Source organism: Melanotaenia boesemani, chromosome 8 (assembly GCF_017639745.1).
Source record: "Melanotaenia boesemani isolate fMelBoe1 chromosome 8, fMelBoe1.pri, whole genome shotgun sequence".
In the NCBI taxonomy this organism is placed as follows: Eukaryota; Metazoa; Chordata; class Actinopteri; order Atheriniformes; family Melanotaeniidae; genus Melanotaenia; species Melanotaenia boesemani.
Window position 1 is genome coordinate 34,427,789 of NC_055689.1, and position 25,877 is coordinate 34,453,665.

The window sequence follows — 25,877 nt, forward strand, 5'->3', positions numbered from 1 at the left end:
ACCTGAAGAAACTTGAAGAACACTTTAATTCCAAAGTATTTAATTCTGAATTTAAAAGCACTATTTAACCGTGGCCAGTCACACCCATAGATTCAGTAAACACTGAAGCCAAACTGGACTCCTGTTACAGCAGCAACGGTTCAGAAAAAGTCATCCAGTAGTTGGTCCACAACAAGTCTTTAATCCATACAAACCAGTTATAAATAAATATAAAATAGAAGGATTTTAAGGGTTAAATATAAGCCGTCACATACAAAGTATATAAGCTAACCAAACTAAAAACCAGCCTTATCTCACACTCAAACAAATGGTTTCAGATCAACTCCTGAAACATCCGTGGGAAAAAATAAAAATATTTCAGCCTCGTCAACATTTTTACAGCGAGACAAACGTCCCGGTTTTTCTCCTCGGGTATTATGAGCCTTCCCTTTTACTGAGGAGGGAGGAAACCTAGAAATCAGCTGGTGGGTCACAGCTGATCACGCGCTGCATAGTAGACGATTTATCTGAAGAATTTATTCTAAGATCAGTAAATGGGAGAAGCTGTTTGTTGGGGGAGAAAGTCACTGATCAGAATAAGCATCTGTTTTATCTGCATAGAAACGGTTATTTGGGTTAAAACCACAGCAAACTTTAAAATGAAGCTGATTGTTGAACCAGGTCAAAAACAGCTGAATGTTCAGCAGGTCAACATCTGATCCTCAGCTTCAAACCAAAGCTGAGGATGAGAACAAATGTTGAAGTCACAGGATCATTAAAGTCATTAACATGCACAGCAGGTTCTGGATCAAACATCCAGTTTATACTCCGGACCTGCAGGCTTTAGATGTTTCCTGCTTCAACACACCTGATTGAAATGAACTTCCTGCTTTACACCTATGGACCACTGATCAACGTACTGAACCAACGCTACTTCATTTCCATCCCCATCAAACCCTGTTTGATGGCCACGTCTAGCCCATGTATTTAAAACATAAGAAGGTGTGAACTTAACACCTTTTGGATCCCCTGAGATTGAATTTTTAGCAGGTAAGAGGCAGGGTACACCCTGGACAGGACAAACAACCATTCACACACACACACTCACACCTATGGAGAATTTAGAGTGACCAGTTAACCATGCATGTCTTTGGTGGGAGGAAGCTGTGTACGCACACTGCATTTCCCCCAGGTTTGAACCTCCCCCAGCTGAAGCTCGAGCCAGCGACCTTCTTGCTGTGAGGCTGCGGTGCTAACCACCACACCACCCACAGCCATGGAGCAGGGGAAACATCTAAAGTCTTGTTTCAACAATGTTTCCACACAAAACCCCAAATCTTTCCCTTTACATATTCAAAAAAAGTTTACACAGCAGCAGACTGAAACCGCAACTAGGACTAGAAACGATGCATGCCAGGCCTGTAGGGGGCGGTGAAACGCTGCAGTGACCCATGTGCACGACATCCTCATCAGAGCTGAAGACATATGTAATGGAAAATTTTATACACATGCACTTTGTATTGTTACAAAACCTTGTCTTGTGTTTTACTGAGGAAGGAGGATGACTTCTACCCAGATAAGAACTGAGTGAGTTCCATTTACTTCCCCTTCCAATCTCCTAGCATTCCTTTGAAACAGAGGACTAATGATTTGTCTTGATGTGATCAGCTCATGCTAGTTTATATAAACCAGACTCAAATGTATCTCTTCAGACTCCTGCAGCCAAACCTCTTTGACTGTGGGACTCTCATTGCTGTACAGCTCTTAATTAAATACTTTGTTTTATTCTCACTTAGTGTGTGATCTTTGACAATAAAATTCCACGACACATAACAACCACTTGTATAGAGGTGTGTTGTAGTGATGTGCAGATCGGTATTTTTCCGACCTGCGGGTCCCACATATATAAAATCTTACCCGCCCCGCACAGCCAAACCAGTTTTCACCACCCGCCCTGCCGCTATTAAATACACGCCACATGCAGCTGAAGGCTGACTTTATTTGGCCTGAAAAATGAGCTCGAGAACAGAGTGGAACTGGCACCTGGCAACACCAAATGATGCAAGATTGCAGGTGTCAAACATCGCACCGGCTTATTTAATGACCCGCCCTGAATTTAAGTGAAAATTTCCTGACTTGACCCGCAACACGGCCTTCCACTGTCGTTGTCATGCTGTTCGCAGGTGTAAACAGGACCTGAGGGACAACGGCAAGACGGTGTGACAAACCAGATTACATCATGAACACAAGATGTTTAATTAAGAACCACAAACAATGATAACACTACCAAATCCAGAGGAAAAAGAGGCGGAGCTTTTTAAATAAAACTGATTTTTAATAAATATGAAAATAACAATCTGACTAAAGAAAATGTGAAGATTAAGAATAATTTTTTCACCATTTCTTTTCTCTGTTTGCTTTGTATGAAAATGGTACGATACTGCATCTGATTTATCTCCAGTCACACATAACCAGTATAACCAGTTAAACATAAACCAAATTTACATCATGAAGCAAATAAAGTCAGCCGTGGCGTCACCAGCGGGGGTGCTGTAGGCTGCACTGTGAGTGGTTGTAGTTCAGTAGAGGAAGTAGTTCTAAAGGCCCATTTATGCTCTACGCCAGTGGTTCCAAACCTGTTTTCCTTGGGGACCCCCTTCATGCAAATACTAAAAAGCCATGGACCCCCTGTCTCATGAAGCCTCATGGACCTCATGAAGGTCCTGCTGGTTTCCATGGAGATGAAGGAGGTTTGTAGTGAAGAATTCACTCTTCCTATCATCGACTATCTTGGGCTTCACTTCTTTCTGGGTCCTCATGGTGTTTCTAATGTGAATGTGGGGCTATCCCTGGATCCTCCGGACTCTGACCATTGATAGAGGTGTAAATAATCATCATCGGCCGATGGCTTCCAGAGATATTTACCTGCGTAACACCACTATTTAAACACCTGGAAACCTGCTCAGGTTCACGTTTTACCTTTTTACAATAGCACAGTTCTTCCCATAGACTGTATATAAAAGATGGACGGAGCCTCCGTAACGTCATCCGTAGGTTTCTGAAGAGCTGATCAAAGCTCGGTTCCCACCGTCGCCATCTTGGCAGCATCACGCGTGCCGTCATTCACGGAAAATCCAAAAATGGGCAAAGAAGTCGAGCTAAGAGGGATGATTGACACCCATCAAACTCTGAGCTGCCTGTAGCTTTTGAGCTAACCGAGCTAACCCGGAGCTAACGGTAGCTAACGATAGCTAACCAGCTAACGATAGCTAACCAGCTAACGGAGGTAGGCGGGCTAAAGTTAAGATGCACTGTTAGCCGGCTAAAAACCGTGGTTGTGCTACACTCTCCCTTCTTGCTGCTGATATTGGATACCTGGCAATCAAAAGGACACGCCCCTAATTATGCTGAATTTCAAGATTAAATAACATCCAAACGGATGAGTTAGAAAAAAATTCACCCCCCTCACAGTTGTCATGAAGGTAAACTTGACCTATTAATACTAAAATGGATTTTTGTACCAGGCTTGAAACATGTTTATTTCTGCTGTGAAGTTGGTCTTTTTAACATGGGAGTCTATGGGGATTTGCTCTGTTTTGGAGCCCCTAGTGGATGAGGGGGGAACTGCAATTTTTTTGCACTTCCACATAGGCTTCACATTTTACCGCCGGAGGTTGCCGTTTGGTTCCTCCTCAGATATTACTTTACTAGTTCCTAGGATTACTGTACTCGTTCCTAGGATTACTTTACTAGTTCCTAGGATTACTTTACTCGTTCCTAGGATTACTTTACTAGCTCCTAGGATTACTTTACTCGTTCCTAGGATTACTTTACTCATTCCTATGATTACTTTACCCATTCCTGGGATTACTGTACTCATTCCCAGATTAACCTGGCTGCTATTTTCTGGTTTCCCTGAAAGTAATATGATTTTCTTTTAAGAGGAGATAACCATGTACATTTTCTACTGTACTGCAGGTGAATTTACTGACAGTATTGCGTCATGACTGACTCGTCTGTAGTAATCTCTCACGTCTCAGCTTTCTGTAGAGACCAGGATTAAACATACAGCCCTTGTTGCTGTGAGGATATACTTAATTTATTTCTGGGATTTCATTTCAGACAGGAGGCAGAAAAAATAGGTCTCGTCTAGAAGGAGTTAAAACCATTTAAAACAGCCGGCTGACGTCCGTTGCTTACCTGAGGTACACACACCTGTGTTGTTCCTGCTGAACTTGTGAAACCACACAATCATCGGATTAAAGGAGGATTTATTTAACAGGCCTGTCAGACGGCTCTTTGTGGAGGGGAATGTCACGAGAACAGAAGGCTGAGAGCAGGAAGATGAATTTTCAGAAGAGCTGCGAGAGCGACAGCTGCTGCTTATTGTGAAGGAGACCGCTGAGCTCAACAGTCTCCAAGAGACCATCTGCACCACAGGGGGACGTCCAGGAGGACTCGGCTCATGCAAATGTCCCCTGATCGTGTCCAGAGCACATACAGAGAACCAGATTCAGTCTCTTCTGTCTTTTCTGAAAATTCATAGCCCTTCACCTAATTTCATCATTGCATCCCCCCCTAGAGACCCCATTCCTCCTCTTCCACCTCCCCTTCCTCCTCTGAAGGGCTGTAAGAACAAAACCAGAGCAGAAAAGAGGAGATAAGATGGCTGCCGAGGTATTTATAGCACAGAGGTTGCAGAGCTGCTGCACTGCAACCAAAATCTGCAAACAGCCAGGAGGGGGGAGGGACGGGGAGGAGGTGCTGGACTCCATTGTGTGAGTGACACAAATCTGCCGTCCCTCCATGTTGAGACGCTTCTCTTCTTCTACATAAGAAAGAGGAAGGAGGCGGGGAAGGGAGGAGGTGCAGATTTAAAACTCAGAGGGCTTTTTTTTTAACTCGGGGAGAGGGGAGGAGGTGATGCTGCAGGGGAGGAAGGGTGGGGAGGGGGTATTCATGGAGGGTTTTAAAAAAGGAAGAGGAGGAAGAGGGGGGCTGGGAGATGAAGGCAGCATCTGATTGGCTGCCACTCCCTGCCTCTTCATACGGAGCCCGTCAGCTGGCCAATCAGAGAGCTCCGCATGGTTTGAAAGACGGCAGAAAGAAAAGCAGCACGGGGGGGTCTGGAGGAAAAAAAGCGGAGTCAGAGATGATGAATGTGCTGCTGGAGTCGATGTGCAGCCGCTGCAGTTTGTTCAAACACTTTTTACTTTTCACTCAGGACGCCGCAGGCTCCTGGCTCGTGCACTTCCGCCATATGGCCGAGTCCTTTCACATGACTTGTCCACGGAGACTGTTACTGCGCAGGGAGGCCTGAAGACGGTTCATGTAACTGGTTTTTCCGCCTACAGTCGGTACGATCATCACAGGAAGGAGGGTGGCATGCATCCCACTCCCCACGAGCTGGGAATATTCCGCCTATCAATCACCTCATCCATTAATGCTTTTATCAGTGACGTGTGACTCTTTATTAACATCTAGTGGCAACTCAGGGGAACTGCAGTTTCTCCGTCTCCAGTCTCATTATTATCATATAAAAACGTTAAATGTTAAATAATAAACTTCCCGCCTTTGTCATCTGTTTTAAAACATTTAACTTCTTCTTTTACATGATAGAAGCAGAAACAGCTCGACTGATCAGAAAATGTCCCGACGCTTCACAGCAGTGTGTTTTCTGGTTTGTCCTTCCCTGTCCTTTCAGTCTTGTCCCGTGTTGCATCTCAGAGATGGTGCCGGTTTCCAATGACCTGCTTTTTTTTTTTTTTTTTGCGCCAGATCATCTGAATCTTCCGCAGATTTCTGCGTGATCTGCAGTCCTTGATGGCAAATTCGCTATTAAGAAGCAGGAGAGGAGGGAGAGATGGAGAGGGGGGAGGAGGGGAGAGAGATCGCACACACATGCAAACGCATGCTCACGACTCCACCTCCTCCTGCCTCCACCCTCCCGTCCCGTTTCCACGGTGCACAAACAAGGACGGATTACCGTTCATCTGCTCCGTCGCCATGGAAACACTGACCTCACAGTGTGGTGACCGGCAATCTGGGCTGGTCGCCATGGCGATGCGCTGGTGCCGTGGAGGGAGCGGGGTCTGCACGGGCCCGCAGCTCTGCAGTGTCGTCAGAAAGACCAGTATGACCAGCAGAGGGCGCTGGAGAGGAGCCCGAACAGACTGGATCCAGTCTGCCTGAAACCTGCTCCATAAATCTAGTTTATTTTATTATGAGCCAAAGTGCGTCAGATTGTAAGAGTAAAGAATAAAAACATGGAATAAAATAATCCCTACTAAACAATTAACACAATAAAACACTAAACGTATAATAATGGGTTAAATGCAGCTAAAAGACAAGGAGAACTAACATGTCTTCAGCAATGATTAAAAACTGTTAATAGAAGTGGAGATGCTGCTAAAGACAAGATCTGAGAGGTGTGGGGTCTGGATGGAGGAATTCTGAAATGTACTCAGGTGTTAACCCATGTAAAGCTTTAAAAATGTATAAAATACCTCATAGAGCCAAATAATCCACTCATTATCAATTCATTACAGCTCTGGAGTGACTTCTTAAAACAATTTAATAAAAAAAGACATCTGAAATCCTGAAATGGCTTGCATGCAACCTGGATAAATACCTAACAGACCATCATAGATTTACTACTTACCTCTTACAGTATACTATTCATTGAGTTTCCACGAACCGAAGGATAGAACCAGGACCACTTCAGATACCTGCAAGTTAGAGCCTGTATTCGTTAAAAAGGAAAAAAAGATATTAATCTGGATGTATTTGTAAAAGCTGATAAAGATGCAAAAAGAGCATTTAAGGATTAAGATGGGAAGCAGAGGTTCCAGTAACACAGGAGAACTGGTCAAAAATCCCAGTTTTACAAACAGCTGAAACAAAGCGCTGGACATCCGCAGTAACGTGTAAAACACAAGTCATGAAAGAAATATTAAAATAATAAAACGCAGCTTAAACAGAAGTAAAAGACAAAGTTCTACAACAAAAACCATAAAATAATAAATAAAATAAAAAAAATAAATTTATGGCTCATGCTGGGAAGCAAGAGGTTTAAGTTAAACAGCTCTGTTCTTTACATACTAATCTGATATTTGAGACCAAAAGAAGCTTTTTTTTAAAGGTAAGTACAGTTTAATGGTCACATGATAGGTGTGGCGTCGTAATGACTGATGGCCTTCTCACAGCTGAACAACCTTCACTATCTGAGCAGATCTCTGTTTTATGATCAGCCATCTCAAAGCAAAGAAAATCCCAGACTTCCAGCTGTTCTGACTGGTCGTCCTCGCTGCTGCAAGCAGCTGCTGCACGACCACGGAGCAGCAGACATCACCGTGAGCTGCAGGGATGTGGTGGTGATGGTGTTTGCTGAGCGTGAAGGAAAGTCAGTTTCCCAGAGGCCTCTGCTGTCTCCACCAACTGGTTTCTGGTTTTACCTCCTCCACCATCCACAGAGGACAGTGACTCATTATTTCCACTCATTTGTGTTCAGTGTGCAAAGAAAATATTGAACTTTTCTCTATCCTCTAAAATTATTCAGGGAAGCTTCTTTCAGTGAGATTTTACATCTTTGGATGTTTTTAAGCTCTTTGTTTGTGTAAATTGTAAAATAACAAACATTAAATACCACAGCAGCGGTCCAGAGTTCTAAAGAAAACACTCTAAACCAGGGATCCTCAGACCTGGTCCTGCAGGTTTTAGAGCTTTCTCTGCTGTAACACACCCGACCATCAATGGGCAGTTAGCAGACTTGTGCAGAGCTTGACATCAAGCTGAGTCTGAATCAAGTATGTTACAGCAGGGAGACTTCTAAAACCTGCAGGACACTGGGCCTCGAGGACCAGGACTGAGGATCCCTTCTCTCAACGATGTGTAACACCTGATTCACCTGATCCAGTCTTTCCTTCTTGACATTGTGTTAACGCACCTGAATGCTGCATGATGCTTAATCTTTAGTTTGAAGAGTACAAAGGTGTAAAATCTGCTATTTTTAGCCCAGTAAGTGTATAATGAGAGACCTGGTGGGGATGAAATGTTCCAGCGTCCTCAAACCTCCCGCTGTGGTGTCCTCATCAGGACTCGGCCCGTCAGTCCTGGTCTGTCCTTCTGTCTGAGGGTTAACAGTCAGAGCTCTGCTGGTAATTTGCAGATTTGATCCAGCTAATTAACCTGCTTCTCTTTCCTGTCTCCTGTCGCCATGGAGATCCACAGGGACAGCCAGGAGCTGGTGTCCCAGTTCAGGGACTGCAGCCTCCGTCACACCCACCAGTTCTCTTTTTGTTTAGCAGCTCTTGAATTATGTGTGTTTGAGCGTAGAGGTGTCTTACGCTTGTTTTTACCCACGCAGCCTCCCGTCTGTCTCGTCTTTGACTCAAACGCTGCGTTTTCTTGTCAGACTAACGACTGCAGCCTCAAGCCTTCACTGCTGCTTTGATAGTTCATCTTTGTGCTTCTGACTCAGTCTGATCTTCAGCTAAAACATGCCTGAAACTGTGGTTCTAGCACTCTAATGACCAGGTTCTGTAAAGTAGTTCATCCTTGCTACGCTTAACGGGCCTCTCGTCAGAAAGGTTTCAGTTTTTGGTTTGGTCTGTGTTTTGTTGTAAGAATTTCGTCAGCTGTGAAAGCTTTTCCAGTCCTGACTCGAGTTTTATGATGTTTATCACAATATAAAACTCATGCCTGAACGTAAAGATGGATGTGGCCACGGGGTCTGAAAAGTGAGGCCACTGTGGAGATTACTTAAGATGTAATACCAATGATGGCTACAAGGGAAAACATTATAATGTAATTATAATTTAATTAACTAAATTCACTCTTTCTGATCAGAGTGCTGCTAGCCAATTAAGAAATAATAACATTCAATAAATTCATCCATAGAGAGTTAATTTTGTCCAATCACTAGTCCTTCCACCAGCTAAAGACAAACTAACTCAGGATTTCTCCTCAATATGGCTTAATTTAAAAAAATCCACCAACAATGGCTCATAAAGATTCTGACTGGCAGAAAAGTGACTACACAACAATCTGACATGCAGTCAGAAACCATGATTAAACTCGACCATAAGTAAGAACAAATACAGCATAAAGAGACAAACAACTATGAACCTTTCACATCAGCTGAAATGACAACTTTCCACTTCTCTCATTTCCACATTAACCACGCCCACTTCAGATTTTTGACCTATCACATAGTAGTTGTCGAACACCACACCAGAACACTGTTTGGCTCAGGTGATGATGTTATTCTCTTCCTGGAGAGAGGGCATGTCTCTCCGTGATGGCCAGCCACTCATGGTCCACATCTCACCACCAGAATATTTCTACTTAAGTTTTATTTGCAGCCATAAGTCTAAACGCTACACATTCCAGGTAAGGTCAGATCAGGTTTGTGTTAATATTTGTTTTTTTTTCCGAGTTACCTTGGGTTCAGTTTCTCCTTCCTGGACCAGCAAAGACCTGGCCAAGCGCTAAGGAATCTGATAAGCTGCTTCCAGCTTCATTGGACCTCACCACATGGTTCAGTGTCATGTTTTGTTGTTTGGGGATTTATTTTAAGGTTTTGGTTGGTGCAAAATGTAGTGGCCATTTTTATTTCCCCCTTTTGTGTTTACTCTTGGTTTAGCTAAACTGGAATTTAAGTTCCCCTGTTCGATCGTTCAGTTTGTTATGTTCATTCATTTCTTTGCTTGCTTAAGTTCTACTTTGTTCTGGTTTTGAGTCTAGTTATATTTAATTGGTCTCTTTTATCAGTTTGTTTAGTTGAACTTTTGATTTGGTAAAGTTTCAATTCTTGGTGTAAATAAAAACACCCATATTTTGAATAAAAACCTTTTGTGTCCTGCTGCCTTACGGTTTGGCCCCTGACACTCTCTGTTCTTACTGAGCTGATGCCATAACGAGTTATTTAACCAGATGTAAAAACCAGAGTACAACGTTTCCCTCTGAAACACCACGACCGGATCTGGACTCAACCCGAGCTTTCAAACTGAAACCAGTTTCCTCTCCGATCGACCCAGAGGTGTTTAAATGAACATTTAGCTCTGGTTAAAAACGTGGAGTCAGTTTACATGCATCCACATTAATGAGGACGTTGTCGTCGTTAGAAGACAGCTGTGTTTTGACCTCTGAAAATAAAGAAAGATCAACAATGACTTTCTCTTTCCCTTTGTCAGTTATATTCTGCTTTTTAAATGTTTTGAGTTTTTACCGTATGATGATGTAATAGGTCTCAGAAACTGAACGTATCAGATATTACACATTAGACACTGAGGGGGTTAAACCAGAACCAGGAAGAAAAAACTCCATCAGAACCAGAACCAGGACAGAAAACCTCCATCAGGATCAGAACCAGGAAAGAAAACCTCCATCGGAACCAGACCCAGGAAAGTAAACCTCCATCAGAACCAGAACCAGAAAGAATAACCTCCATCAGGACCAGAACCAGGAAGAAAAACCTCCATCAGAACCAGAACCAAGAAAGTAAACCTCCGTCAGAACTAGAACCAGGGAGAAAAACCTCCATCAGAACCAGAACCAAGAAAGTAAACTTCCATCAGGACCAGAACCAGGAAGAAAACCTCCATCAGAACCAGAACCAAGAACGTAAACCTCAATCAGGACCAGAACCAAGAACATAAACCTCAATCAGGACCAGAACCAGGAGAGAAAATCTCCATCACAACCAGAACTAAGGAGGAAAACCTCCATCAAGACCAGAACCAGGAAAGAAAACCTCCATCACAACCAGAACTAAGGAGGAAAACCTCCATCAGGACCAGAACCAGGAAAGAAAACCTCCATCAGAACCAGAACTAAGGAGGAAAACCTCCATCAGAACCAGGAAGGAAAACCTCCGTCAGAACTAGAACCAGGAAGGAAAACCTCCATCAGATCCAGACCCAGGAATGAAAACCTCCATCAGACCCAGGAAAGGAAACCGCCACCAGATCCAGAATCAAGAACTAGGAGGATGGCGATCTGCCTGGACTGGTTTTGGATGGATAGGACATAAAACATGAACAAACATGGACTCATAACATTCTATAAAGTTCTGTTAATAAAACACAAGGACTAACAGAACTACTTCCTCCATTTTCTTTTCCTTTTCAGTGGTTTAGATGCAGCTCGGAGCATCGCTACTCTGATCTTTGTAGTCTGTATGCTGTAACACAGACTGCAGGATTTAATTAAGATGATCACTTCCTTTATTCTCCCTTTCAGAAATAATCCATCATTCAGCAAAGTTTATAGTGAAATCATTTCTCCATCATGAAGCTGAATGGGCTTTAGACCCATTCTTGCTGAGTGGAATGGATTTGTCTTCCACTCCATAAATCCATGACTCGGTGAGTATTTCTGAGTAAACTCACGCCTGTCATCTCATATATTTACCTTTGTATTTGGATTTTTTTTTTAACTTCAATTTTAAATCAGATTCTCACAAACAAAACAACAGACTTTACATGAAAAGACACTTTCCATCAACTACATCAGGACCACCTCGTAGAACCAGGTTGGACCCCCTTTCCAATTCTTGGTGTGATAGATGGAAGCAGGTGGTGGAAACCTTCCTCAGAGGTTTTCTCCATATTAACATGACAGCATCACACAGTTGCTGCAGGTTTGTCGGCTGCATCCATGATGAGAATCTCCCGTTCCACCACATCCCAAAGCTGCTCTACTGGACTGAGATCTGGTGGCTGTGGAGGCCGTTGGAGTCCAGTGAACACATCGTCATGTTCTAGAAAGCAGGTGGAGATGATCTGAGCTTTGTGACATGGTGCATTATCCTGCTGGAAGTAGCATCAGAAGATGCTCCACTGTGGTCATAAAGGGATGGACATGGTCAACAACAATACTCAGGTAGGCTGTGCTGGTTAAACCAGGCCACGTTGGTACTAAGGGGCCCAAAGTGGACCAAGAAAATACCACCCCCACCATGACACCAGCAGCAGCCTGAAGCGTTGATCCAAGGCAGGATGGATCCATGTTTTCATGATGTTTCCAGCAGATTCTGAGCCGAGCATCTGAATGTGGAGCTGAAATGGAGACTCATCAGACCAGCAACGTTTCTCCATCTTCTATTGTCCAGTGTTGGTGAGTGTGTGTGAATTGTAGCCTCAGTTTCTTGTTCTCATTATTCATTCTGGTTCAGACAACTGCTGCTCACTGGATATTTTCTCTTTTACAGACTAATCTCTGTAAACCCTGGAATTGGTAGTGTGTAAAATCTTGTTCAAAGTTATCTGAGGGAGGTGCCGTGTCCCTGACTTCAGTGTAAATATTGGTGCTGAGAACTGGTTTAGAGACGAGACCAGAGGTCACAGCAGCCAGACGACCGGAGCTTCCAGCTCTCAGCTTTCAGGTGACGGATCCACATTAAGACCCAGCAGAAACAATCAGTGGTCTTCAGTCTGCTGCTTTCAGAGATGCAGGAAATGCATCTCAAATTACCTCCTCCCCCATCTATTAGCCACCCCTCCCTTCCTGGAGCATATGTGTGCATTTACATGTCTATCTTTGTGAGGACCATGTTGAGCCTCGGGTCTTGGAGTGAGGACATTGTGTTTTAGGGTTCTGACTAGGTTTTAGCTTCTGGTTCAGGATGGGTTTGAGCATTTAGCTGCAGTTCTTCAGAGTCAGATAATGGGTCTGGGGAGACAATATGTCCCAACAAAGATGGTAGAAAACATGCATGTGTGAGTCGGACATGAAGGAGGGAGTAGGCCGGATCGATTGATGAGTTCAGGCTGCAGCAGCACTTTGTTCCTCTGCTCTGAACTGCATACATTATTTTTATTGACGTGCTGACTGAAAGTCAAACTATACACCCGAATTAAGAATGAAGCTGGTGAGTTAATGTGCTGATCCTGCTCTCTAGAGGACAAACCCTGCGGGGTTTAATGATCCTTTGACCTGTTGTTTAGGTCACCATCGTGGCTGTGTGGAGGTATGACAAGCTTTCAGGTGGATTGGCAGGAAATGTTACCCTGATGATTGATCCTGCTGACTGTGCTCACCAAAATCATCCGGAGCCATCATGACTGCAGCTCAGTTTCTCGCCGCAAACATGTAAACAGCTACTGGTTGTGTTATCATAAAACCTACTACAGTCATGGCCCCAGATAGATGAACTCCAAGTAATTTAACAAACCTTTGACTAAATTTGAAAGACTTACACATCTAACGAATGAATTTATAAATTTAGGCTATTAAATATCAAGAGTTTCCAGAAACTTAATTCCAACAATTAATCTGTAAAGTGTAAAAATCACTAGAGTCCATATTTTAAACAAATTAACCAAAATTGACTATGAAGGACTTACCCAGTATCTAGTACTAAAGACATTAGAGTTTACTCTTTTATTGAGATCTACCACGTTAAAGCGAAACATACCAGACATGTTTGGAGTGATACATGCTGTCGTTGAAGCAAACTTCGTCGCTGTTGAGAAAATACATCATTATATTGGACGAAATGTAACTCAGGCACTTGTGTTCCCTCCAGGATGAATTAACTTGTTGACCATAGTTTTCTTTTATTTATTTGACCTGTATTTTGTCTTTACTGCTTTCTCAAGCATGTTAGCATGCTATCACACAAATCTGTTAGCATGGTCACATAGCTAACAGCTATAGCTGTTGTTCACTTCTAAGATTGTGTTTTATCCCCTCATTATTTGTCTGTTTCTAGCTGAGCTTAACATCCTAAAACTCCACAGAGCCTGCATACTCATAAACAAGCTCCTCCCTGAGCCATCACCTTACCATGGTGGAGGAATTTGTGTGTCTTGAAGATCCTAGGAGCTATGTTGTTGGGGGCTTGATGCCCCTGGTGGGATCACCCATGGCAAACAGGTTTCTAGGGTAGGGACAAGACAAAGCACAGCTAAACTGACCCCTATGATGAATACAAACAATGGATCCATGTCTCCCTTGCCAGGATGTGGGTCACCAGGGCCTCCCTCTGGAGCCAGGCCTGGAGGTGGAGCACAGAGGTGAGCGCCTGGTGGCTCGGCCTTTGCCCATGGGCCCGGTTGGTCTCAGCCTGAAAGGGTGACATGGGCCCCCCTTCCTGTGGGCTCACCATCTGCAGAAAGGGTTGTAGGGGTCAGATGCAGTGTAAGCTGGGAATGCCCGTCATGGATTGTCCATAACAAACATCATGTTCAGGCATAAGAATGTCCACATGTGCACTTGGTACCAGGACACTCTAGGCTCCAGTTCGATGATCGACTTTGTAGTCATATCATCGGACTTGGAGCCACATGTCTTGGACTCTCGGGTTAGGAGAGAGGTGGAGCTTTCAACTGATCACCACCTGGTGGTGAGTTGGCTCAGATGGTGGGGGAGGATGCCAGTCAGGCCTGAAAGACCCAAGTGTGTTGTGAGGGTCTGCTGGGAACGTCTTGTGGAGTCCTTTGTCAGAAAGTTTCATCTCCCACCTCCAGCAGAGTTTCAACCATGTCCTGTGTGAGGCAGGGGACATTGAGTTTGTGTGGGCTGTGTTTCATGCCTCTATTGTTGAGGCAGCCAACTAAATCTGTTGCTGTACGGTTGCCAAGCAGCAACCTCCACCTGTAAAATGAAGTGCAAAATAATTGCAGTTCACCCCTCATCCACTAGGGGCTGGCTCCAAAACAGAGCAAATCCCCATAGACTCCCATGTTAAAAAGGCCAACTTCACAGCAGAAATAAACATGTTTAAAGCCTGGTACAAAAAACATTTTAGGATTAAAAAGTCAAGTTTACCTTCATGACAACTGTGAGGGGGGTGAATTTTTTTCTTGGATATTATTTAATCTCGAAATTCTGCATAATTAGGGGCGTGTCCTTTTGATTGACAGGTATTCAATATCTGCAGAAAGAAGGTAGAGTGCAGCACATCCGCGTTTTTTAGCTGGCTAACAGCTTGCCTTAGCTTTAGCCCGCTTACCTCCATTAGCTGGTTAGCTACCATTGTTCCGGGTTAGCTCGGTTAGCTCTTAGCTATAGGCAACTTTGAGTTTCGATCGGAGTTTGATGATTGTCAATCATCCACCCCCATCTTCACAGTTCCCCTCTCAGCTCGACCTCTGCCAAATTTTGGATTTTCCGGGACTAATGATACAGTTGATGCTACCAAGATGGCGACGGTGGGAATGCCCAGTGAGCTTCACTTTTGCTCTTCAGAAACCTACGAGTGAAGTCACGGAGGCTCCATCCACTTTTTATATACCTGTTGTGCCGGAAATCCATGAACTCATTTGTGGATACCAGCAGTGAGGGACACCATCAAGCTGGAGAAGGAGTCCTATCGGGCCTTTTTGGCCTGAGAGACTCCAGAGGCAGCTGATGGGTATCAGCAGGCTAAGTGGAACGTGGCTTCGGCGATCGCTGGGACAAAAACTTGGGAATGGCAGGAGTTTGGACAGGCCTTGGAAAATGACTTCCAGACAGTTTCAGGGAGATTCTGGTCCACCATCCAATGACTCAGGAGGGGGAAGCAGTGCTCCATCAACACTATGTACAATGTGGTTGGGGGCTGAAACTTCGACTTGGGATGTTGTGGGATGGTGGAGGGAATACTTTGAAGACCTCCTCAATCCCACAGACACATCTTCTGACAAGGAAGTTGAATCCGGGGCTCCGGCTGTGGGCTCTCATATCTTTGGGGCGGAGGTTGCTGAGAAAGTTAAAAAGCTCCTCAGTAGCAGGGCCCCAGAGTTGGATGAGATCTGCCCAGAGTTCCTTAAGGCTCTGGATGCTTTAGGGCTGTTGTGGTTGATATGCCTCTGCAGCATTGTATGGACATGGGGGCCAGTTTCTCTGGACCGGCAGACTGGGGTGGTGCCCCACCTCTTCAGAAAGGGTAACCAGAGTGTGTGCTCCAACTACAGAGGGATCACACTCTTCTGCCTCTCTGGTAAGGTCTATACAAGACTCCCGGAGAAGAGGGTCCATCGGATAGTTGAACCTCAGACTGAGGAGGAGCAGTGTTTTTCGCCCTGGTCGTGGAATTTATTTCTTTGTATCTAACTAAATACATTTGTTTATTCATATTCATGTATTTTATATTATTTATTTATTATTTCTTGTCTCGTTCACGAGCGAGGGAAGGATGGAACTGGAGATCGACAGGCGGATCAGTGCGGCATCTGCAGTGATGTGGACACTGCATCGGTCTGTTGTGGTAAAGAAAGACCTGAGCCAAAAGGCAAAGCTCTCGATTTACCGGTCGATCTCCATTCCTTCCTTCACCTATGGTGACAAGCTGTGGGTAGTGACCGAAAGAACAGAATTGTGAATACAAGCAGTGGAAATTAGGGTTTGACGTCACACTGTTTGTTTACACCACCGCTTTGGGTGGCAAAAAGCTAGCTGGGACCTGCTCCCGCTATAATGACTATTAACTGTTTCTCATCAGGGATGGTGCTATTGGACTTAACACTTTCCACACCATGTGGTCAGGTCAGACAGCAATATTTTGGGGAAAAAAAGTGCACTTGTTGATGCTCAAAATCCGATGTAGAAATTAGGGATGTCCCGGTGATATATTCAGGAGTTAACATTACTAACAGTTACTGAGAGAAAACGTTGCTGTTTAAAGACTGTTTTGTTTGTTGAGGCCATAGAGGAAAATACATGTCCAACTTTTCATTAGCACTGAAAACTGATCCGCGGTGGAGGCTGGATTAGTAGAATATCCAACCAGTGTCACAGCGGTTGCATTTCCACTGGGAGAAACGGGAGAATGTTTAATACATTTGCTGCTTCACAGAAAATATTACTTGTGTATAAACTCATTATCTGACTGTGCTCCCGGTTACACATGAACAGCGTTTTTGTATTTCTTGTACATGAGCCACAATATCTGTTCAAGAATTAAACAAATGAATGAGACCATTTTTAAAAACTTTAATGTCATTTGTTCTCTTCTCTTTTTTGCTTGCTGTCGTCTTTTAGATATTTCCTGATCATCTGTTTGCCTTCTTTTCTCAGGAGTGCAGACAAACACAAAGATGGATGGGACAAAGGCTGGCAACAACAGGTTGTCTTTTACGTTGAGGCAGACACAATTAGCCTCAATTATATGTCCGTTAACAACAGATTAACGTTAAGTGTCTGGTCCTGGGGCGCAATAACGTTAAATCAGCAAAGCTTAGGGTTTTTCTTTTGTGTTCTGCTCACGTTGTGACTTCCATCTTTTTCACAAGAGACCAATCAGATTATGCTGTCTACATGATCATTTAAAAACTGAATTCAGTCTTCACTCAGTTTTATAAAGTGAACTTTTCCAGAAACGCTAATCTGTGATGCAGCAAAAACCAACAAGACAACAAAGCAGTTCAAAAGGCGCCATATTTTGAACACTGCCTCCATGTGGCAGCAGACAGCTAAAACATTTAGTCGCATATTTGTTGTTGGTCTTTATAGTTCAACCATCGATCTCTCCTCCACCCTCCATCTATAGTCATGAGCTGTGGGTAGAAACTGAAAAAAAGTGCAAATAGACAAAAAGAAGTACGTCTGACCTCCCACGTCTGGATGAGGAAGGAGCTCAGAGTCAAATGAAGCAGGTGGAGGTGTTTGAGCATCAGGTGTCTTCTGGCTGTCAGGGAAGGTCTTTTGGTCATGTTTCCTGCAGGACGGGTCCTGGAGGCAGACCCATGACTTGATGGCTGACTCTGGAATGCCTGCTGGGAAGATGGAGGTCCACCTGGTTCTGGGCTAGCATCAGATAATAGATGGATGGATTTCATTCAAAATAAGGACAAAGATAACCTATCACAAGCTGAAACATTAGAACCTCCATCTCTTTAATAATTTCATAGATTTTTAGTATTTGAGGATTTATGTTGTGTGCACATGGGACATTTCTATTTAGTTTTCTTGAACAACACACAGCAACGGCTTAGTTTAGACATCAGCATCGTCGGCCTCGTCAAACACAAAATGTACTTTCACTTAAAGGTTAAGTTAAACAAAAAGCTGGCTGAACATTTCCCAGTTTTTTCCCCAGAATTTCCTCACATTTACTTTTTTTCTCCTTGTTTTGTTTTTGTTTGCTTTTCTTTGTTGAGTGGGTCTGACAGAACGACCAGGCGGCCAGTCTGTGGATGTCAGGAGATGAAAACAAACACTGAGCCGAGAATAAAGTCCTGACAGCTGCTGCTTCTGTGGGCCGACGGCCTCGGTAACACGACGCAGCGCTGACCATCCCACCTTAAATAAAACTGTGGCGAGTGGAAGTCGACCCACAGAGACGCTTCAACAAAGAGAGAAAACATCAAAAGCTGAAAGAGTTTTCACATCATACGAACACGTTTGTGCTTGTGTGTATTTTTAGAGCTGGATCAGACTCAGATCTGTTCACTTTCACTGGTCTGATTCATCGTCAGGCTTCAGCAGCTGTTTTTAGCTTTCTGTTTTCTGGAGTTGCAGAGAAAAACAGGAAGCGTGCAGAGCCATCTCAGTCATGGTTAGGAGCCTGCAGCTCACCTCGCACCTTGCACAAACACGCCAGCACTTCCTCATTCTTCACATTTCCGCCCCAAGGCCGACCAGGGCCAAATATTTGTTTTTACCCAGAGCAGGAAGACGCTGAACGAGGCCAGACTGCTGCTGCTGGAACATGTGTGTTCACACCAAGAAAAAAAAGATGAAAAACTCTATGGGTTGTTTGTGCTGCTACTGGAGGAGGGAGGGCTCCGGTTCTCCTGTTTTTACTAAGAAATCCAGCGGAAAGCATCTGCCACAGCAAAGAGGCTGAAAGCAGCCTGAAGGTGGCGCCACAGCAGCATCAACCTGATGTCGTCTGCGATATCAAACCACAGCTTGTTTTCCTGCTGAACTGATCCCTCTGACATCACTGCAATCTCTCTGAGGCTTCATGACTCTTCCTGAATGGTACACATGTTTTCTGAGACAGCGGTTTCCTTCCTGAGACTCAGATATGGAGGGTTTATGCTGATCAGAGTTAGAGGTTTAACCATGTATATTACATCTTATAAAATCAAGAACAATGAAGTCTAATGCTTCCAGTTGTGTCAACCATACGCCAGTGTTGGTAGGTGCCACAGATAGACCCCGGCCCCTGAGGCCCCTGATATAACTAACATAAAGTTATTAAGAAGAAGAAATGTTATGAAGAAGAAAACACCCAACGTGCTCCTTCAGTTCCTCGGAGGCTGCATTCTGGTGATCAGACGTAGTTCTTGGAACGACGCTGGAGAGATGAAGTGTTCTCGCTCCAACACTTCATGCTTCATGGGAAGCAGCAGAAAGTACAGCTCAAACAGCTGCTGGTGTAAAGTATGCTTGCTGGCTTCTAACCAGGCAGCTGTGCTTCACATGTCCTGTTAGAAGGTTTGAGTCAGAAATATTTAACCTTTATAGATATTAAAGAAGTGTTTTTTAGTTTTAACTTGGACCAGCAGGTTTCAATCCTCTAAAAACTTGTCACATTAAATCTCATGGACGTGATATAATAAGGTTAAAGACTGGATTTGTAGAAGAGGTGGACTTGAATGGGCAAAATGATTCCAGGGAAGTCTGCCAGCTGTTACCACATAAAATCACATCCATCGATTACAAAAAAATCTCGTCCACATGAAAACAATAAAAAATTAAAATGTCAGGAGGCAAAAGGTGGTGATCTAGCCCCGCCTCTGGAACCATGTCAGCCAATCAGAAAGCTGAGAGACAAATATCTGCTTCCAGCAATCCCAAAAAAAAACAAAGCATGTGGGTCGTTAGCTAAATGGAGTTAATGCTCAATATCCCAGTTAAATATGAAGTAAAACTCAAGAAAGTCCAAGTTCGCTGGCGTTGTAGTGCTTTCTCTACAGCTGTACCCACCAGAAATGTCAAGCATCTGTTTTCATACAAACATGTAAAAGGTCCTTTTAACGAGATTAGTGCCAGCACAATTTCGGTTATGCATAACGTTGCCATGGAAACAAAAGAATTTACAGTTCATATGGTAATGCAAGCCACAGAGATGGCACAGAATCTGAAGCTACGAGCTAGCAGCACCGTTATCCACACATGACGACACAGCTTCACCCGGGAAGGTTTTTTCTAAGTTTTTCTAAGTTTTTTTTTTTTTTTTGCAGAGTCTCAACACACTAGTTTACATGTGGACATGCCAAATGGGTAAAACTGGGTTAAAATAACTAGGCAGTGTCATCTTCTTATTGTACATAGTCGGGAACACAACGCACCACAAAGATGCGTGCTACTAACGTGGCGCGATTCGGCTGCAATGACTGCAGCTTCTTATGGGACCAGGCTCTACATCTCCTCTTCTGAAGGAAGGAAGCTGTTCCAACAGGCCTTCAGATGTTCATCCAGGTGTGTCTGAGCAGAGGGCTACATTGGGACTGGGATTGGACTCCTGGAGGTCTCGCAAATCCTGATGCAAATCTTACGGGATGGTATGGTTTAATCTTTGTTGTGTGCAGGAGTGGATGTACAGACAGGAAGCTGTGGGTCAGAACATCAGCTTTAACTTCAGTGCTGGATTTAATAAATGATGCTAAACACCAAGCTAGCAGACTGTCAGAAAACCAGGGGTGGAAGGAACGCCAGGGGGCAGTTTCTACTCGTTATCTCCGCCAAAGCGGAGGTCATGTTTTCAGCAGCGTTGGTCTGTCTGTTAGCAACATAACTCAGAAAGTAATGGATGGATTTGGAATAAAGGAACAAGTGATTAGATTAGATTACCAACTGGATCCAGGAATTTTTTAAAGCATTCCTTACTGTGTGGAGATAGGAATTGCTTTGCCTTTACAGCACCTCAAAAATAATGCCCACAATCACTGGCAATCAGAGACAATGGCTCGGTGGAGGTCTGGTGTTACACATCTTCTTTTTCTGTGGGGGTTTCAGACAGTTTTATAGTTATATTACTGCCACCTTCTAGACTGGAGTTTTTCATAGACTACACAGGCCTCCTCTATATCTGATTGTAAGTCTATTTAAGTCTCTTTCAATCACTTCGGCCTGATGTGACATTTTGATCTGATTTTAGTATATTTTATTTATTTTATTCTATTTAACTGCATTTAAAAATGTTTAATGTACTTCAAATGCTATCTATTTTATTGTTTTTATTTTAATGTTATGTTGCATTTTGTAGCACTTTGGTCAACTTTGCTGTTAAAGTGTGTTATAAATAAAGTTGCAGGTACACACTTTAAGACTTCTGTTTTCTCATGTTGTTCATGAGAGAATAAAATGAGTTGTTGCTTTATGCACTTCATGCATGTGATTTGGAAAGTTTTCTAGTTCTGGTTTCTGCATCGGTGGTTCTGAGCCTAAATTCACTGCTGCAGGATTTACAGCTGTTTTTTTTACCTCACTCCCACTTCCTCATTGCACTTTGTTTCGCTTTCCTGTTATGATTAGAATTAATATATGTGGCTATAATTACAAAAAAGTAAAGCATGTTTTCATGACCCCTATTTATGACCTGGTTTCAAAAGGCTTCCAAAACGCTGGTTCCATGTGAACCAAATATCAAAATGTTGACAAAGTTAAACAGACTCACAACTTGTCTCTGCATGGACTTAGACTTTGTTTTATTGAAACTGGCTGTGACTAGTGAGAGCTTCGAGGACCCCTGGGGATTGTTGGGGGACCCCCTTGGGGTCAGGGACCCCAGGTTGAGACTCCCTGATTTAGTCTATATCCACACAGAAGTCTGAAAAATAGATATTTTTCATCCGACATGCTCAGAAAATCAGGTCCACGCAGCCCCATTTACGTAAGAATCTCCTCAAACATGAAAACACACCAAACAGGAGCCAAACCAAAACTAATGAGCTGGCCCCGCCTACAAAGCCATGTTGGCCAATCAGAAGCCTGATTAGAAAATTACAGTTTCCAGGAGAAAAAAAAATGATGTACAGACTGATAGTGTAGTTATTGCTCAATATTACAGTTGAATATGAAGTCAGTAAAACACCAGAAAACACTGACAGCATCGTGTATTTTTCCCCACAGCTGAACCCTGGACTGAATCTGGCTTTGGGAGGACGTTCACTTCATTTTTACTACAAGGAACCCAAAATTCTGACTTCCAGGTCAGAAAAGGAACACAGTGTAAGCAGGTACAGTATGCATGGTACTTAAAGAGGAAATATTACAGAAAATACCAGCATTTAAAATATAAATTATCACCACTTTCATTTATTTTTCAATTGCCTGCTCAAGTTCTCTGTATATTCATATATAAATATATATATATATATATATATATATATATACTTTTTAAACATGTTTTCAGTGTGCACAAGATATATTGTCAAATTTATGTTATGTTGTTATATTTAATATATTCTCATTCAATCCTTCGATATTTCATCAGTATGTTGTGTTTCATTTTTGATATGTCTCCATTTAAACAACTTTTATATTTACAGGTTAAAGATAAGACGCCGGTACCAACACATCTATCATGTTCTTTTATAAAGAGAACGAGCAACATGATAAAAACTACTGGGAAGGCAGAATAAAAGGAAAAATAACATGAACAGACAAAGAAATAAACTGTTTATTTCTTCCTGTGTTTGTTGTATTAGTGTGTGAAGACTGAGTGTTCGGCTGTTCTTTAATCAGACACCCTGCCGCCCTCAGGGATCAGCTCCGGCTAATGGTCGATGGAGGGATGGATGGAGGGATGGATGGAGGGAGGGATGGATGGATGGAGGGAGGGCAGTCTGTGGGAGAAAATCTGAAAAACTAAGTCATTAAAAACCTCCACGTATCTCTGAGATTCTTCTCAAATCCGCTTTTTCTCTGTTGATTTAAGAAAATGTGATTTTCTTTTTGTGCTGACCTACAGTCGCTGTTGTTGCTGTTTCTCAGGACTCAGCTCCTTCCCTCGCCCTTCATCACCTCCCCCCTCCTCCTGCTGCAGACAGGACTCCATGTATGGTCTGAGGGGAAACTTTTCAAACCTCCAGCCACCAAAAAGCCTCCAGCAGGGAGTGACTCTGCTTCCTCGGAGCCTCAGAGGGCGAGTCCTGTATTTTTAGAAGCGCAGACTTACTGGCTATTATGAAAGAGGGCGTGTGTGTTTGTGAGTGTGTTTTTCGCTCTCTGGGAGGAAAAGCTGACAGTGATAGATGGGTCATCATGTCTCTTCATGTCGGCCTCGGCTGTTGGCTGAATCAGCTGCTAAACCCTGAAAACTGCTGCTTGTACAACTAAACATTAAAGGAGTCGAACTTTACTTGAATATTTTCTTTTTGGGAAATTTTCTCTTTTCAGTCAGGTTAAAATTTCAGTCAGAAATCTTCCTTTTCTCTTTTTAATTCCCTCCACAGCTGAAATCAGATAATGTGAGTCAGATTTTTGTTTTTCTGTTCTTCTCGTTCTGCTTTTCATATCTTGTTTCTGCTTTCACTGATGTGATGGCGGGGAAATTCCCGCATGTGAAGATTAAAGGTTTTCTCATGAGAGGAACAATGGTGGGCTGCAGTGCTGCAGTTTCTTCTCTAAGCAAACATGCAGACATATCACAGATTTATCAGAAAAGTACTTTTCATGAAATTAGTTCTAAATGGATCAAACTGAACGTTCCAGCAGATGAAGGAAAGAAAAACAAACAAGAGAGATGCTAAAATTCTAGCTGGACAGATTCACGAGTGGATCTGAAACTTTTCTTTCATTCTGCAGCTGCAGGTTCCTGAGAAGCAGCTTTCATTTCCTCAAACCAAACCAGGAGCTGCTCAGAGCTCCAACTGCTTCATCTTTGCTGGGAAACTCATTCAGATCAGCATCTGTTACAGAACCAGATAATCCAGTTACACAAACTCACCCAGGAAACAAATACTGTTGAAAATATCAAGAAAACAACCTGCAGAGTGAGCGGCAGAAACCGGTCGGTCTGAGGTCAGGAGGCGGGACGGCTCTGAAAGTGAAACTTTCCTCCGATTGTTGTGTCTATTGTGTCTCCAGCCCAAATACTCCACAACCAAACTTCCTCCGAAGCTGAGCACCAAACCATCTGGACTCACTGGGCACATGAAACGTTTTCTTTTGTTGGTGCATTGTTGGGTATTTTTTCATCTTTAGCCATTAGTGGGATGAGAAGCAGGAGTCAGAATCTCAAACATTCACAAGCCGTCCGAACTTTAATGGATGTGTAAGGTTAACACATAAGCTAACCTGAGGAACCCAGCTTCCCTCTCCAAAAGCTTTGATTTGACTTCCCAACTGGAAACCAGCTCCAGATGAAAAATCTGGAACAGTTCAGGTTTTTGGTAAAAGGGTCAGACTACATCCAGAACCTGGCTCGATAAGTCTTGTTGTCAAACCTCAAACTGAGAATAGCAGCTGAATATTGTCACTGTTTACACAATCTAAACCATTAAAAACCAGTTTTAACTGAAGTGCTGGGAAGTGCTACTAAAATAAACCATTAGGAGCAATAATCCTTTAGAAATACAGCCATGACGAAAAGGCTCATACCACTGACCTTTATTTAACAATAACTCTTTTTAAAGCTGGTTTTAAAGAGAGATCCATCTTTATTTATACAGCGCTTTCACAAACCAACAGGTACCCAGAGTGCTGCACTCCTAACCAGGTCTCTAAATAAACACCTGGAAACCCAGAAAATGCAGTTACAATTAAATTTGATGGGTGTCAAAAAAAAGTTAGTCCCGTTCAACAGGCGATGAACAAGCCAAAGCATCTGTCCTTCAGTGCCATCACTACATTTCCCATTCACACTAATCCACGATGCACCACCCAGCCTAGTGCACGCTTACTTTGGTGTGTGTGGTGTTCCCGTGCTGCTGAATGAGGAACACAATTTTAACCAAGTAAGTGATGTGCAGAGGGAAAAACAAAAATGTGGCGGTAGTTGGATGGTGGAAAAACTGAGGCTGGTTACTAGAAAAGAAAAGAAAACGTAGGGGAGGATGTCTGCAGAGACAGAGTAAGAGGATGTTTAATAGAAAATAGATTTCGGGTCGTGAGCGGTTTGAAGTTGCACTTATAATCTGATTGATTTTGACTGGTTATAACACAAAGCTGAGACCATTTAGACTTTAATGCTCATCAGAGTCTAAAGAACCTGTAAAAACATCATTTGTTGTTGTATTTTAATATCTTGGGAATAAAACAACACTTAAAGTCCATCATATGGTGACATCAATCTACCGAAGAGCTGATCAACAACAATACAGCTCTGAGGTTGTGTTTGTAACTGACGGGTTTATTAAAACAAACTCATACATGCTGATCAAGATCTCCTGAAAAGGTTTCTCTCAGTCTACTTCTAAATGAGCTCTGATACGATTTGACTGAAATATGAACACAGAACTTGATTCTCAATCTAAATCTTAGCTTTCCTCTTTCTTCAGACGTAGCAGCTATATTTACAATTTCCTTTCAAACATCACTGCTCACATACAGTATGTTCTCATATTCAGTGTACCTTCTTTATGTTCAGGTTAATACATAAATTAACTAACAACATAACTATTGTAACATCAGACAACTGCAAGTTCATTATAAAAAGTGTGGATTGCAAAGCAAATTTCAGCAGAACTGCGAATAAACAGTAATACAGCATGGAGACAGAAACAACAAAAGACGGTGGTCTGACTGCAATGTTTAGCACCAAACAGCCACCAAAACTCACTGATGCCTTCTTAGCTCCATAAGCTAGCTTAGCTTAGCATAAAGACTGGTTTCAGGAAGTCCAGTATAGAAAAGGTCCAGCAAGCCGGACAAAAACAGGGTCCACATAAAACATTCAAATTAAACATGATGGTTCATTCTTCATTCTTTTTTTAGCTTAAAACTCAGCTATGCTAGCTAATTCCTCCTGTTTTCAGTCTTCATGCTAAGCAAACAAAACTGGTTCTCGGCTTGTAGGT

At 43.0% G+C, this 25,877-nt stretch overlaps 1 protein-coding gene across 1 annotated transcript in view; it reads left to right on the plus strand.

The window, feature by feature from the left end:
• Positions 1-25,877, plus strand: part of LOC121645098 (zinc finger protein 420-like) — a 1,096,702-nt gene that overhangs the window by 301,445 nt on the left and 769,380 nt on the right. The window lies entirely within an intron of this gene.